At 42.1% G+C, this 14778-nt stretch overlaps 1 long non-coding RNA gene across 1 annotated transcript; it reads right to left on the bottom strand.

Annotated features, from left to right (window-relative positions):
• Positions 1–3043: 3043 nt before the first annotated feature.
• Positions 3044–13343, bottom strand: LOC137841391 (uncharacterized). The gene is made up of 3 exons (XR_011088600.1): positions 12924–13343; positions 12100–12171; positions 3044–11291 (listed from the first exon to the last, which is right to left on the bottom strand). It is a non-coding gene; the product is annotated as an uncharacterized lncRNA (long non-coding RNA).
• Positions 13344–14778: the final 1435 nt, after the last annotated feature.

Genomic DNA, 14778 nt, shown 5'->3' with positions numbered 1-14778 from the left:
TAAATGTAACATTAAATCACACAAGCCACAAAACAGAGTCTGATACCATTTCCCTGTGAACAAAAAGCAGTAAGAAATCTCACAGCTGCTGTTCCTGCCCTTCAGCAACTTTTAATTTTTACTGATTGACACAACACCTACGCATCACATCATCCACAAGAGGCATCAGGTCTGTTTCAGGAAAAGCAAATTACTGGTTATTGTCAACAGCTGGCAGAAGCCACCAGGAACTGCTTCTTCATTCATTTGTTTTTCTCAGACACCTATAAAGAGCTGTCATCACATACCAAACAAAGTAAGCATCAGGCAGTGTGTGTGTTTCAGTGCTGGTTTACAAGGTTTCTTTTGCCATGGGAGACATATATTCAGGTATGTCAGCCATGACAAGGGAGCAAAGCAGGTACAAAGTGAGCTCAAGCACAATGTTTCAGAGCTAGTCACATCTGAAGAGCACTCTTGCAGTGGATGGCAATGGGACACAAAGGAGAACCTGGACTTACCTGGACTAGGAGCGCTGCTTCATGAGAAGCTATGTGCACCCTCTCAATGGAGGCTGTTGCCTTCATGGCCTTAGGTAATATTTGCACTTCACTGTGAACTGAGGGGGCAAAAGGTCTTGGCATGATGAAGTCAAGAGCTACTCCCTGGTATTATTTGCCCTGAGACAAACTGGCCTTTGTAGAAAGTGATATCCTTTACACCTATGCAGATATCTGAGTAACATGTGAGGAAGTACTGTGAGTGTATGGACTGGACGCCTAGGATTTCCCTTGAGATATATGAAAAACAGCATATGAAAAAGAATTTCATCATGTGTGTGTAAAGCATTTTGGCCAGTATTAACATCAGAAGGTGACATGAAATACAGCATATCTTTATGAATGCATTGTGCTGTAGTAGAGAAGGTAAGTTTCACTGATGTAGCAAAGTGAGTTGTGGGTGAATGAAATACGTTTTTTCATGCTGGAATGTGATCAAGATATTGGGTAAATTCCACTGCTGCTGAGAAAAGACCTGAGATGTTTCAGAAGCCAGAAGTGGTTAGGAGCTTAGTTTCTCAGTCTTGTCCAAAATTCAGCAACATTCGTAGAACAGCCCCCCTTAGCACCACAGTTGGTTCAACACTGACTCAGGGGCAAGAATGCTACCCACTGAGTCACCAACCCTGCTTCCTCCAGCACTGGCTTCTCTCTGCCGGTTATCCACTCAGGCCCAAACATGCTTAGCTTACAAGAGCTAACAAGACTGCAGCCCTGAGAAGGCTGGGTGGCATAGAATAAAAGCCTTGTGGATGCCAATGTGTCAAGGTAACCCACAGTAAAGTTTCTATTTCTGAGGTTTGTTGTTTGATTTGTGGTATAAACACCATACTCACCTCAAGGAGACACAGCACACTGTAGATTTTCATCTCCACTTTCCAGCACCTCCACAAGCATGGCGTACACGAGGGCTGCATTGAGCCCAAGCTTGTGCCATGCAGAAGAAGCATTCAGTTGCATGGGAATACATCTGTCTCCCATCCCTCTCCTCAGGAAGCGTCTGAACTTCACAGAAAGGAAGAGGGAAAGCACAAAACCCATGCTACGTTTGATCTGAACTGTGCTTAGCCTGTATCTTTTCCTTGAAACTATGCTGAACACATTTGGAGTGGTAAGAATTGAGCTTGAGCTAGAAATAGAAGGTCTATCTTTAACATATGGCCCTAACACAAAAGAGAATCACAGTGGCCCCTCAAAGTTAGGAAGTTTTGCTTGGATATGCATTCCAAGTTTATCAGATTTTTCTCATCTTCAGCCTCCAAAGGAAAAAACTTCTTAGATATGGTATACTTGCATGCCCAGCAGACTGGACCCAAAAACATACTTTGGTTTTAAGATTTAAAAAAATAATAATAATAAAAAAGAAAATCCTCAACTTACACACGTCATGCACATGTAAGTAATTTGCAGTCTTCAAGTACTAACCCTTCACAGCCTGAAGCAGGGGCAAGGTCCTTCTCTATTCTCACAGGGCCTCTTGTCATTATGCAAGCTTTCATTCTGAAACTCAAACTCACATAAAAAATACTCAGGTTAGTGAATTTGAAACTCAGCCTGAGCAGCTCAAATGAAAACTCTGTCTGTTAACCCATTCTTGTTCCTCCACTCAAGAGCAAACTGCTTATTCTCACAACAGCACAGAACATCCTACCATATCTGAAATTTTCTGCTGGAATGACAATTTGCTTTCAGTTCCCCAGATTGTATTCATATGTCTCTGGCCCATGCACTCAAACCTGTATCCTTCCATGTCTTCAAAGAGAGAAGGTGAAAAGAAGATTCCTTGATCTTCACAACTACTCTGCTGTACTTCTCATTGTATGACCACATGTAGCGACCTCAAATGCTAAAGGATGCGCTTCTGACCAAGCAGTCCCTGGGCAAGATGCTTCTGCTGTTGACTGGTGATAGTGAAGAGCTCTTAGGGCTAGTTCCAACAGATGGAAGACCAAGAGTAACGTGGGGTTAAAGCTTACAGGAGTCCAGTGTTAAAGTGCTTGCAGGAAGGTTTAAAAGAGAGTATCACAGCAGTAAAGCAAAGGGAGCAAAGTGGTTTACTAGGCTAACTAAAGGATGGACTGAAACAGACGTTATGTCTGTCAACAGGTTGCTTCATGGCTTTGGTCACACTAGTCACTATTTCTGCCTGTATTTTCTTCACATGCAAAATGGATATAATAAGATTTATTGAGCACTTGCAGTATCATGAGGAAAAATTGATTAGCCTTTTTAAAGCCCTATGGAATACATTCTGTAAGATTGACAGCAGACCATAATATCTATGAAGAAGGCAAGGTAATTAAAGCACAAATACGGTGGCAGAAATAAAAAAAATAAAAATTAAAAAATTAAAAAATTAAAAAATTAAAAAAAGATGGAGTCAGGAAGGAACAGCTATTATTAGAGATGCCTAAGTGATGAACAAAAAAAAAAAAAGAGGGAATGAAAAAAAAAAAAAGAGGGAATGAATACAATAAAGAAAGACAACAAGTTTCAACCAAGAGAAATGAATACTAGTAATAAAAAAGCACTATCAAATATGAAAAAAATAAAAAACAGTGGGAGAAGACCTGAGTTAAGAAAGAAGAAGCAAGTGTTGGTTTTCCTTAGTACCACCTAAGATTTTTTAAAAATAGCCACCTTAAATAGCCACTTTAGTGTTACCACCCGAGTACCAGTCAGTGTGAGAAGCAGAGGATAGAAAAAAAAAAAGATAAGCAGAAAAAAAATATCAGTTGAATATAAAATTTTAAAGACTTTTTTAATTATTATGCCAGTAGCCATGGTTTTCTTGAGGAAGGCAATGTTTTTGTTATTGTTATAAATGTTTTTCAACAAAAATCTTCAGTGTCTGTCAGAAAGAAGAACATAAAATTTAAGTGCAATAATTCAAAACCTTTCTACGTTATACTTGAAACTTTTTTTTTTTTTTTTTATGAAAACCTGATGTTTCTGTGGGAAAATCATCACTTCCCAGACACCTCTATTTTTAGGCCTGTGTTCTCAATTAGCCTGGTACTCATTTGCAGTATGCCTCTCTGCAGTGTTGCAGGAATATTGTATACCAAAGGGTTACAAAGAAGCCTACCTGATATTAAAAATCTACACCCTTGAATTTCAATGGCACTGCTTTCTTTTTAACCTTCCTTTTATCTCTCTGCATTTGGGAAGACATGCATGGGGTGTCAAATCTTCCAGTGAGAACTTTCCATGGCACAAAACCATGATGGGAAAGAAAACATGCAATAAAAGCACAATGCACAAGAATAACCTTAGTAAGGCTGAATCCTGACGTGTGCCTTGGATATGTGATTGAACCCCAGATCATCCACTAGTAATCCTCCTGTTTTTGCTTGTACATGTCTGAAACATTGGCTAAACTGACTGTTCTGGGAGAGACTCTGTAATGACTCCTTAACTGTCAGAACAGACAATCGCATTGGTAAATGTAAATAAGTCACTTTGAGCATATCTGTTGCTTTCTGCCTACAGAAATTCATCTTAGTGGCACTGGTCCCATTTACAAGCTTTGCGCTTGAGGGAATAAGAAAAGCTGCCCAGATCATCATGGGAAAGTTTATACACAGAGCAGCTCAGCCAGCAAAGTGCTTGGCTCGACACGCTGCAAGCAGAGAGGCTGCCCATGGATCCATCTCCACAGGCATTCAGCCTCTGCACAGCTTGGATGACTACGGCCATGGATCTGCTCCCTCTGCTCCAGCACCTGCCCTGTGCTGCTGACCAGAGCACAGCAGCCACTGGAGGAGTAGGAGCTTGTCCTGCAAGGAGGCAGGCTGCTCATGTCCAGAGAATCTCCTAGGCGCCAGATCTTGATGCTGTTTCTCATACCATAGGGTGTGACTGCAAAGTGCTCGTTCCACTGAGGTGGCTGAGGAGAGCCAGGATGGGGAGCAGCAGCTGGTCACTGTGCAAGTCCTCATGTTCCAGTGGGCTTGAATGTTTTGGTGGACACATGTATCAGCCAGGCCAATGTCTCAGGAAGACTCTTTCTGCTGTGTAGGTGAATATCCAGAATCCCATGGGGTTTGGCATCATCCTTAACACTCTGACTGTACAGGACCCTCTTCCCTGGGTAGCCACAGGCCAAAGCTCGTAGCTGACACTGACAGGAAGACCACAATTGGGTGTTAGAGGTTCCCTGCTGTAATGGAAACCTAGGGATCACCTGGCACAACTGAGCTCTTATATTTGTAATCATTCCTGTTGCTATGGCCACTGCATGTGGGTATAAATCTTTCCCAAGTGATATTACTATGGGAGAGTAGGGTGTAGCCCAGGAAAGGGTACTGTTTGATTGATATGATTTTTTTTTCATGACCTGTCCAGGTCTCTGAGTTTACCTATTCCATTGCTTTTGCAAAAAATTTCCTCATGACAGAGCACTCATGTATTTAGTAATAATATTTAACATCTATATTGGACTCTGTGCATTCCAAGTGCTATACAAACACAAACTCATTCATCTTATTTTTTATCTCATTACAGTTATCTGCAGTGCTGAGTTGGTTTGATCCCCACTTCAGAGACCTTTTAACAGTGAAATTGTTACCAGGAGAATTTCCCATCTAAATCACCACTAAGGACTGGAAGCTAGGCTCCCCCACTCTCCGTTTTAATCAGTGACTCCTTTAACTTCAGTGAAAGGCCTCTAGGTTTCTGCTGCTGAAGACAGGAAAAATAAAATCTTGGAGATAATTTTATTTAAGTTTGTTTTCACCATGAAGGTGTTCACTGGGAGCACACTGTTCTCAGAATTACAGATAGGCATGCCATTTGCTCATGGGAAATCAGTCAGTTTAGTCAGGCATCCCTGTACTAAATCTACTCATAGGCAATAGGGAGGTAAGGCTAACACAGGTCCGACTTGTAACGTTCCTACTCTTTCTGCACTTGCTGTCTTCAAATTTATTCATACCTCCCTGGACCAATTCAAAATAAGTTACTAGGACTGCAAAAATAGACTAATAAGCAGAGACTTGGAGTTCAAAACATTTAGAGATTAAAGTGAGAATTCTTCTCCAAGCTGAGCTGAGTTAAAGCATGAAAGAACATTGAAACTAGCAGCAGATGTTGTATAAAGAGGGAGGACATGAGGCAGAGATTAGGCACCTCCTAAATGTGGTCTAAAGCCTGTATACTTTCTTTTCAGCTATCTTCAGCCTGGCTAAAACTTAACATAGCAGTAAAAAAAGCAGTATGATAAATGGGAGTAACTCCATAGGTATGGAAATTGTTTTACCCACAGCAAAAGTAAACTTGATGAAGCTCAGTGCACCGAAACTGGAAGGAACAATTAAACTGTGCCCAGAAATGATGCTAATAATAGAATGTAATAACTCAGTGTAAAGATTAAGGCCATATATTTTGAGAATTTTTACTCTAAATTGGTAGATCATTAGTTACAAATGAGTAATAACAGTTTCTGTAGCAGGCACTGTTAAGAGGTCTTCCTGCATGCTGAATGCAGCTCTGGTCACTCAAGTCCATTGCTAATGAACGCAGACTGGAAGAGATGCAGAAAAGGACCTCAATGCAAGTATACATGGAGTGGCTGCACAGAAAGAGAAAAAAAAAAGGAGTAATTATCAAAAAGAAGTAGGTCCTGAATATCGGAACCATTATAAGATTGATAATTTCTGAAAGGTAACTGAATTAGCTCTATCAAAGGAAATTAAAGGAAATTAAGACAAATGGAACAAATGATCTCACATAGCAAAGCCAACAGAAAGTGGCTTATTTAGCTAATGACTTTCCTTTCTGAAAACATGGGAAAGAGAAGAGCTGTTCAAACTAAAGACAATGTTTGTTCAGAGCAATGTGTATAAGCTACCCCTAGAGAAATACATGCAGGAAGTAGAAGAATGTTTCAAACCATCAGAGGAAGGAAGTTTTGGAAGAGCTTTCAAGAGGAGCAGCAGGAGAGAACTTTCTACCCAATTTGAAAAAGAGATTGATCAATGTATGAAAGGAATTAGAGTATGTGATTTCCCATGACATCTGAAAATAGGACTCAGCAACTTTGGATACAATTTACAGACTTTTTTCTCATGTTCCTCCTCGCTCCCTGCCACCCCAGATATTTTCAAATTAAATAATGATTTAAAATCATGGTCTGTAATATTAACGTGGACCACATGACAGATAGGAATAGGAAAAAATGCTCCAACTTTAAGTTTTCAACAAATTTCTTCATTTGCCCTTAAGAATGAGAAAACACATAGGGAGGATCTCTCAGTAACCATCACCTCTCCCATTACACTGTCTGTCTTCAGAACCCTGCTTCAGAGCAGCAAAATAAAAGAAATCAGCACCATAATTACTGTCCCTTAAGCAACTTTCAAGAATTTTCTTATCAGTACTGAAGTGAAGCAAACCACTTTATATAATGCTGTGTAGCCTGGTTCCAGCAACTCCTAGGGTTTCCAGAAACATCAGCTGTGCAGTACAGGTAGGCTTCTAAGCAAGGCCAACACATGCTTTTAGAAAGCATACTTGGAGATTTTTCCTGGGAGTTCTTTTCCAACCTACTACCCCCAGGTTTTGTAATCTGAAATATCACTCAGAGGTGGGAGATAATTCACAGGGCATTTTTATACTTCACTATTTTATTAAAAGCTCTTGTGAACTTATCAAGATACTTTCACCAGCTTGTTAACAGATTCACCCAGCACATCACGATTATTCTCCAGAAGCAAAGTGTGTTTGGCACTAAAATTAGCATTTAAAACAGTATCACACCTGCTTCTGCTGGTACCAACTGCCTGTAAGATTCATGAAGTCTTCTGAGGAAACTATGTCTGGATATTGTGTGCTTTCCGAATGAGGTTCTTATGACTCAAGGCAAATGTAATTTTATGCTGCTATTGCCATTTCAGTGTCTTTGGTGTGCATGTTGTGTCTTTACCAGGTTTGCTGTGGTTTCTTCCTGCTTCCTTTCTTTAGGGGAAAAACTGATCTGGAAAGAGGAATTGGGAATAAGAAACATTCAAACTCCAGCACAAACACTGCATTGCAATGCTTCCAACTCCAAATATTTGGTTGACTTATCCAACAAAACGAAAATGCTTTTATGATTTTCACTTACTAATTTCACAGCAGAGAGCACAAACCAAAGCTCCAGAAAGAGCTATTTGTTAGCGCCAGGCCTTGCAACATTTGGACCCAGGTTACCCAGTGGGTTTGAGGCAGTTTGCCTTCCACCACACCCACTTTATGATATCCTGTTAATGCATGTCTCTGACCTTTACTGTCAAAATCCATCTGCTGAATTTCAGACCTGTGGGCTCCTTGGACAGCCTTCACTTTTCAGCGTGTTCTCGGGTGACTGTCCCGGTGGTACAGTGCTGTAGGGAGCACTTGTTTCTGACTTTTCTGCTATGTTTGCTGTTTGTATTTTGCAGGACACAATTTATCAGACACATCTAACCATAGTGCATTATAGAAATGAATGTGTAAATTTTAAAAATTGCTTTATGAGGGAAAAAAAAGCCTGTAGTGACTGATTCATTACCTCAGCCTATTTCTTCCTGACACAGGCCCTGCCTTTTTGTTCAAATCATTGACTCGGGTCTCTGCTAAGCACAGCAGTTCTCCCCTAGGGCCAGCAGGACTCCTTATGGCTTCCACATGGTGCTCGTAGTTCAAAACTCTAATGGTCATCCCTGAAAGGGCATATCCGCTACCCCTAAAACATAAATGCGGAGCTTCCCATGTCCAGCTCTCCTGCCAGAATTCAAGACTACAGTTTTAACAGCTCTACAGACGGCTGCTCTCACTGCTGGTTGCTTTCAGCCAAATCAGGCACTGATCTGTTGGATCACAGGCAAGAAAGCTCGCACAAAATTATCTTCCAGTTTGTCAGACCCAGGTTTGACAGCTTTGGTCAACTTCCCCTAAGAGCCTGGGGCTAAGCTCTGCCCAGGAACCTCGAACTTCACCAGCTGGTTACAGCAGAGGCTCCCCCACTTTAGGAGGCGATGCTGTGCACAGCGTTGGTGTGCGTGTGCTGGCCTGGAGAAGGAGGCTGGTACCACAACCAGGCACCATCTGCTGTAGCCTACCTTCAGCTGCCAACTGTGTTTTCGGTGCCCACGGGGATGTGAAACTGCTGTTTGCGCACAAGGTGTAACTGTTTGACAGCCCAGCCTACTACGTCCTTGTTGCTCCACGTAGTACTGTTATTGCTGTCCCAGCCTTTGATAAGGCTAGGGCCTCAGATAGCTACTGTACTTTTAAGTCTGCCTCCAAATAAGCGGCTACCTTTCATCTCTGTTTTATTGCCAAGGACAGAGACAGACAAGCCAGACCACTGGCTGGCTAATAAGTAATAGGGAACTTTGCTGAGTCCCACAGTCCTCCTGATCTGGTGATATATTTTTAATACATAGTGATTTATACATATAGATTTTTTCTATCTATAGCTCCTACAGTGTGAGCAGCAGGCAGGGGCCAGCACGTGGTGCATGCATATGCTAGAGGAAATGCATGTCTGCAAGGGGACTCAGCTGTAACTGAGTAACTTGACAGGTAGAACAAACTCTTTCAGCCCTTTGCTCTTTCCAGTCCCCAAATATGACAGCTTAATCATTTTCTAGACACAAAATGTCACTGAGATAAAGCAAAGTTTATAAAGGAGGACTGGTCACATGACAGAAAAAAATCTGGTAATATATCAAAGCAAAGAAACTCAAAGTTCAGGAAACATTTGTTTTCCTCAGAGCTTCCCCCTTTCCTCTCTCTGAGCACTCAGAGGCTGAGAGAGGCTGGAAATTCAGCCTGAAGGTTCCTTAAACAAATATAGCTCTGTCCTTTACATCACCATACGGCTCACCATCAACGCCACATTTGGTAAACTGTGAAAGTTGAAACCCAGTTGCTTTGTTCCAGCTATTCAAAGGTACATAGGCACTGAAATCTTGCTGAAATAAACTGAACTGGCAGCTTCCTGTGATGGTTATAATGGCTTATAGCTTTACATGACTTACGGAATAGTCAGATCCATTCAAATTTAGACATGCTTTTCTCTCCACCAGAGTGAATGTGAACATCTTAATGTTTTCAAAGCTGCGTTTCAGCTGGCAGAAGCAGTGCTGTGCCATGCAGGATGGGGTCATAGCATTGCATCTCCCTTGAGGGGACATGACTTAAAACTCAGGACGGGCTCCTCAGGCTCTTTCCTCTGATAATCATCCCACAGATCTGGTTTGTGTGGCTAAATTTCAGCCGGGAGCCTAGGGTCATCTTTCGCCCTCATGTGCGTAACATGGTTGAAGTTGCCCACATGAAAAGCAGCTACACTAAAATCAGCTTAGGCAGAAGGCAATTCTGTCCTTCCACGTTTCAGGCTGTGCTGTTTGAGTTTTTTTTGCTGCCTGGCCAACTATTGTGTTAGATGCTGTGCAAAGAATAAATAAATAGGAGAAAGAGCCAAAGAGGAGGAGTTTGTTCTTCCAAGCAATGCATGGCCTTCTTTCAGTTACAGCACAGTGTTTATTATCTACCTTGAGAGGACAAGGGTTGCTTTTTCAAAACTACATAATTACGTGCATAGACTGTATGAAACCATCCCTGACCTCTAACATAATAAGTCATGCGGTTTCTTGTAAGTGCTTTTTGGGTGCTTGAGTGAATCACCAAATTTTGAGGTTTGTCATCAGTAATTTTTGGTAACACATTTTAGCCAACAGCATGATTACCCATAGTTATTTTCTTTTTATTTTACATTCCTTTAGCAGAAGACCCTTGTGGGGTGTTGACTTTCTACAGCTGAAAGTCTAAATGGTAAGACCGGGCTTTCTAAGCACATTTATTTGTAACATGTTAGTGTCCAGAAAAAGCCCTGAGGCCCATACAAACTCACCGAAGGATGCAGTCCCAGCCCTGGAGAACTTTCATGCTCAATCAAGAGGGAGAAGGCATGGGAAAAATGTTCAGCGCACAAGTGAAGCTGATAATTAACCCCATCAACCATCACTTTCCAGAAGTATTTAGATGCTCAGAGAGGTATCAGGCACTGATAAAAATGCACGATAAAACACATTAATTGTGCTGGGTGCTTAACTTCTGTGTAGGATTAGCAGAACTTAAGTGCTTTTTTCCTTTTGTATGTCACCACTATGCCTAGGTACATAGATACCTCATAGCTTTTATTAAGCCTGCATCTTTATATATATATATATATATGTATATGTAATTTCTGAAAGTTGTAATTTCATAGCTTTATACTAGAAAAATAATCCCTGACAAAGGTGTTGCTGGAGAAAAGATGAGAAGGGGATACAGAAGTGGTGCAGATGATAAAATAAAAATGAGAGGGAAGAAGTAAAAAGAGCAAGAAGAAGAGGGTGGTTAGGATGTGGTTTGCAATGAAAACAGGCCTGAGCAGCTGATTGTTTTAAGCAACAGGGAGGAGCAGGATAAAGGAATCAGGACCAAAGGCAGTGCAGGGAAAACAAAGAAAGTACCTCAAGTCCAGGTGAGACTTGAGACTAACAGGTCAGTTTTATTGGCTTTCTGCAGCCCAGACCACTGCCTGGTCTTAGGAATGGCTGCAAGCTTCACAGTGATAACAAAATCTCCCACCTGCAATGAAGACAAATACAGCAGGCTACGCAGCAGAGACAAATGCATGTTCTTGCACCTCCAGCCCTGCATCTACCTGTAGTGACTCCTCTCATTTATTTTCTCCAAGGAACGTTTCATGCTGTGGCAGACTGATACGGATTGTATTTGCTGTAGAAACATAAGTGTCCAAAACAAACAAACAAACAACAAAAAAAAAAACATACAACACCCCAAGAATTGCACCATTACCTCAGAAGTGTGAACGACCCCACTTTTCGCAAGCAGAAACCTAGAGTTTGCTGTCTTGTAGAAGATACTTGGGAAAGGGGGACTTCAGAGAAAGGCAAGCTGTTGTAAGCAGGGACTCATGGAAGTCCCTGCCCATACCACAGCTTTGAAGTACTGCCATTTGAAGCCTCTAACTACACAAGCGCCTGGCTCTCCCCCTAGCAGGTTCAGGCAAGGTGCCAAGGTTCAAGCTGGGAAAAGGCAGAGGGGACCCATCAATTCTGTGTGAGAGGACGGTAGGCATGCATACCTGAGGTATGGAGGTGCTTTGCTTAGCACATGTTCGAGTTGGAAAATGCATACAGTATGTCTTTGGTCTCGGTGCTAAAGAGAGAAGGATAGAAGCCACCACCTAATGCATAACTAGACTCCTCTCATAGAAAGAGCACATGGACCTGTAGGCCCCATGCTCTGCTCCCCCTGCAAGGGCTTTCCAGGCAGTGGAGCCAGGCAATGCAGCAACCGTGACAGTTTTGGAGAAAGACCAAGCACCACTTGAAGGTTTTCATCCAGGTGACTTTGTGCTCAGCCAAGCTTTGCTCTTTCTCTCTTTCGCTCTCTCTTTCTTTCTTTCCCTCTAATATGCTGGGTTAAATCAGACTGATCTCAGTATCAGCCTATCAGAGTGGACCATTTGTTGACAGAGAAATTACGATTTTCTTCCTGAGAAAGGGGAATAAAACTTCACCTGCAGAGTTGAATTGTGAAGAGCCATGTTTTTCTTCCAATGCTGTGCCTAGGCTGGGTGGTGAGGATCATCCTGGAAAACAGAAGCATTGAGCATAGCCAGGAATAATTCCAAGTACAGACTGCAGAGTAAGTCTGTTCACATCAAGCACTGGAAGGCAAATAAAGCACAGACAATGCGTAAAAACTCCCACCCTGTTCTTTCTTGTGCTTTGATAACAGCAAATGAGAAGCTAAAGAGCTATAACAATTTCTCCTCTTGTAGTCATTTTCCCTTCTCTGCTCCACACAAACAAACAAAACAAAACAGTCTTGTTTAAAATTGATCAAATTAGGACAAGGAGTGAGATGTTACTGGAGATTTAACCACTGTAATTTTATTTTTGAACTTTCTGTAAAAAGTAGAATATCTGAGTTAGAAGGGACCCACAAGGATCATTGAGTCCAACTCCTAGTTGTACTTTACTCCAAGTAAAGTACACATGCATTACATTCACAGAGACTGTGCCCTCCCTTTCTACCAGGCTTGCTCTCCCCTCAGTGTATTATGAACAGAGCCTTAGCCACACACAGGACTTGGCCAGCTAGTCAGTGACTTTCACCTTTGATGCTTTCTTGATCTCTTTTAACTCACTGTTGATCATATTGTGTTGTTTTTAAGTAACTGTATGTGTGGGTGCGTATTAGCTGTTAAAAAGCAATTTACATACCTTAGCTGCACTCGGCCAAGAAGCACACACATAACCCAACCCAATAAATCACAGCAATAGGAAAACAAAGAGGGGGCAAAGAGGAGGCGTGGAGCTGTGGCTGCAGGGTACTCACACTGCTTTTGGAGCATGCCAACCTGCTGCCAGAGCTGCCAAAGCCAACTCTGCCTAGCTCTTGCTCCAGGAGATGTCTTCCAGGACAGGTGATAGCCACAGCCTTGGTGGAGCATGGCTTCAGCCAAAAGAAATATTTTCAAAAAAATAGTACTCTCTTCTTCCAATGCTGCCCCAATTCTGTTCCAATGTAGATTTTGTTATCCAGCCTGCTCTTGTCAATAGTTTCTTCTGGACCCATAAAAAATGCTACATAGAAAGAATATACTGTCCTGACAGAAGGACCAAGCTCTTTTAAGAAAAACGACAAGAGGAAGAAAGAAACTACTTATTGCAAGCAAATTTGCCACCAGTCTTCCCTAGGGTAGATAATAATTGGAGTGAGCACAGCTACAAGGTTACAGATTTGCCACCATCTGGGGAAATGCAGTGTTCCACAGAACAATCCATAACAGAGTGCTTTGCCCTGTTGGCCTGTGCCAATCAGCCTGCCAGGAATCAAAATGCAAGTTAGCCAGCAGAGCAAAAGGCAACATCTCCTGCTTAAGTTTAAAAACAACAAGCCCAGCCAGAAACTGGGCCCAGGCCTTAAAAAAAAAAATAAAATAAAATAAAATAATAATAAAAAAAAAGTCTTTAAAATCTATGGAGCTCTGAAAAGAAGACTGTTTCATAGTGGTCTAAATGTAGATGTTGCCTATCCTGTGATGTTTGAAGGTGACCAAAGCCTTGAACTTCAGCTTTTATTTTACAGAGCTTGCAATATTTTTTAGTGATATAACAAATACAGCTCTGGGTCTCCTAGCATTGGATCAAAAACTCCAAAAGAAGCAAGGCACAAACCTGTGATGTTACACAAAATTCACTCTGCCAATTCAAAATTACCACAGAAATCTGTTAGTTAGCATTGCAGGAACAGGCTTTGTTTAATGTTTAATTAATATATATATATATATATATGAAAATATCTTTAATTCAGAAAGCTCAGACCTACAGCACAGAACCTCAAGCCACTACCAAGGGGAGGGCAGCTGTTGTTATGCGTTGCTCCTCCTTCCCTCCTGCATTCCCCAGCCATGTGCTTTCCCAGCTTTGTGCTCCAGCACTTACTGCTCTTGTTTCTGTGAGTCAATAACTCAACAGAAAGCTTCTCAGCTGTGGTAGGTTTCTGCTGCTGTAGTAAGTTAAAGCTCCTCCGACATCCAGATGGATGAGCAGTCCATGGTACCTTGGGGAACTGTGCCTTTAGCAGGCAGGCTTCTCTTTCAGCCAAGCCAGACCAAGAGTGAGATACTGCCTAGACACTCTCTGTCCAGACCGTCTCTTGCCACTCGTCTAATTGACGTGGCCATCAATGCCACATACACCAAGTCCCTTTGTCTCTGTGGAGTGAAGGAGCTCTGTTTCTTGCTGCTGCCAAGTCAGTTTTCAGACAGGTAAGCCACTGGAAGTGACTCACAAGGCAACCACGCGACAGCTAGCTGCAATGCAAGGGGAAGAGAGGGAGCACACACCTGACGTACAATTTCCCTTAAAAGCCACAGCTCTCACACAGCCTAGTTAATCTCACTTAAGGGCTGCTGTGGTTCCAGACTCACTCCTGCCCTTATCTGTGCATTTTTGCCCTTTAACTTGTGCCAACACTGGTGCCCACTTTTCCCACCCTAAGGAGCAGTTCTGGCTTGCTAAACTGGAGGAAAACTTATCCATTTCTTTGAAGGGGGTTGTTGCAGGGATGAGCAGGGCATGAGGGAGCAAAGCAGCCCTTGCCCAGATCAGCTGGGAGTCATTGTGGGAGTTCAGCTTTACCTTGAACACGTAGCAAGTTTGAAACAGATGATGACATTCAGGATTTA

The sequence above is a fragment of the Anas acuta genome, chromosome 1, assembly GCF_963932015.1.
Source record: "Anas acuta chromosome 1, bAnaAcu1.1, whole genome shotgun sequence".
In the NCBI taxonomy this organism is placed as follows: domain Eukaryota; kingdom Metazoa; phylum Chordata; class Aves; order Anseriformes; family Anatidae; genus Anas; species Anas acuta.
Note: the sequence above shows the minus strand (reverse complement) of the source record. Positions and strands in the feature narration are given on the sequence as shown.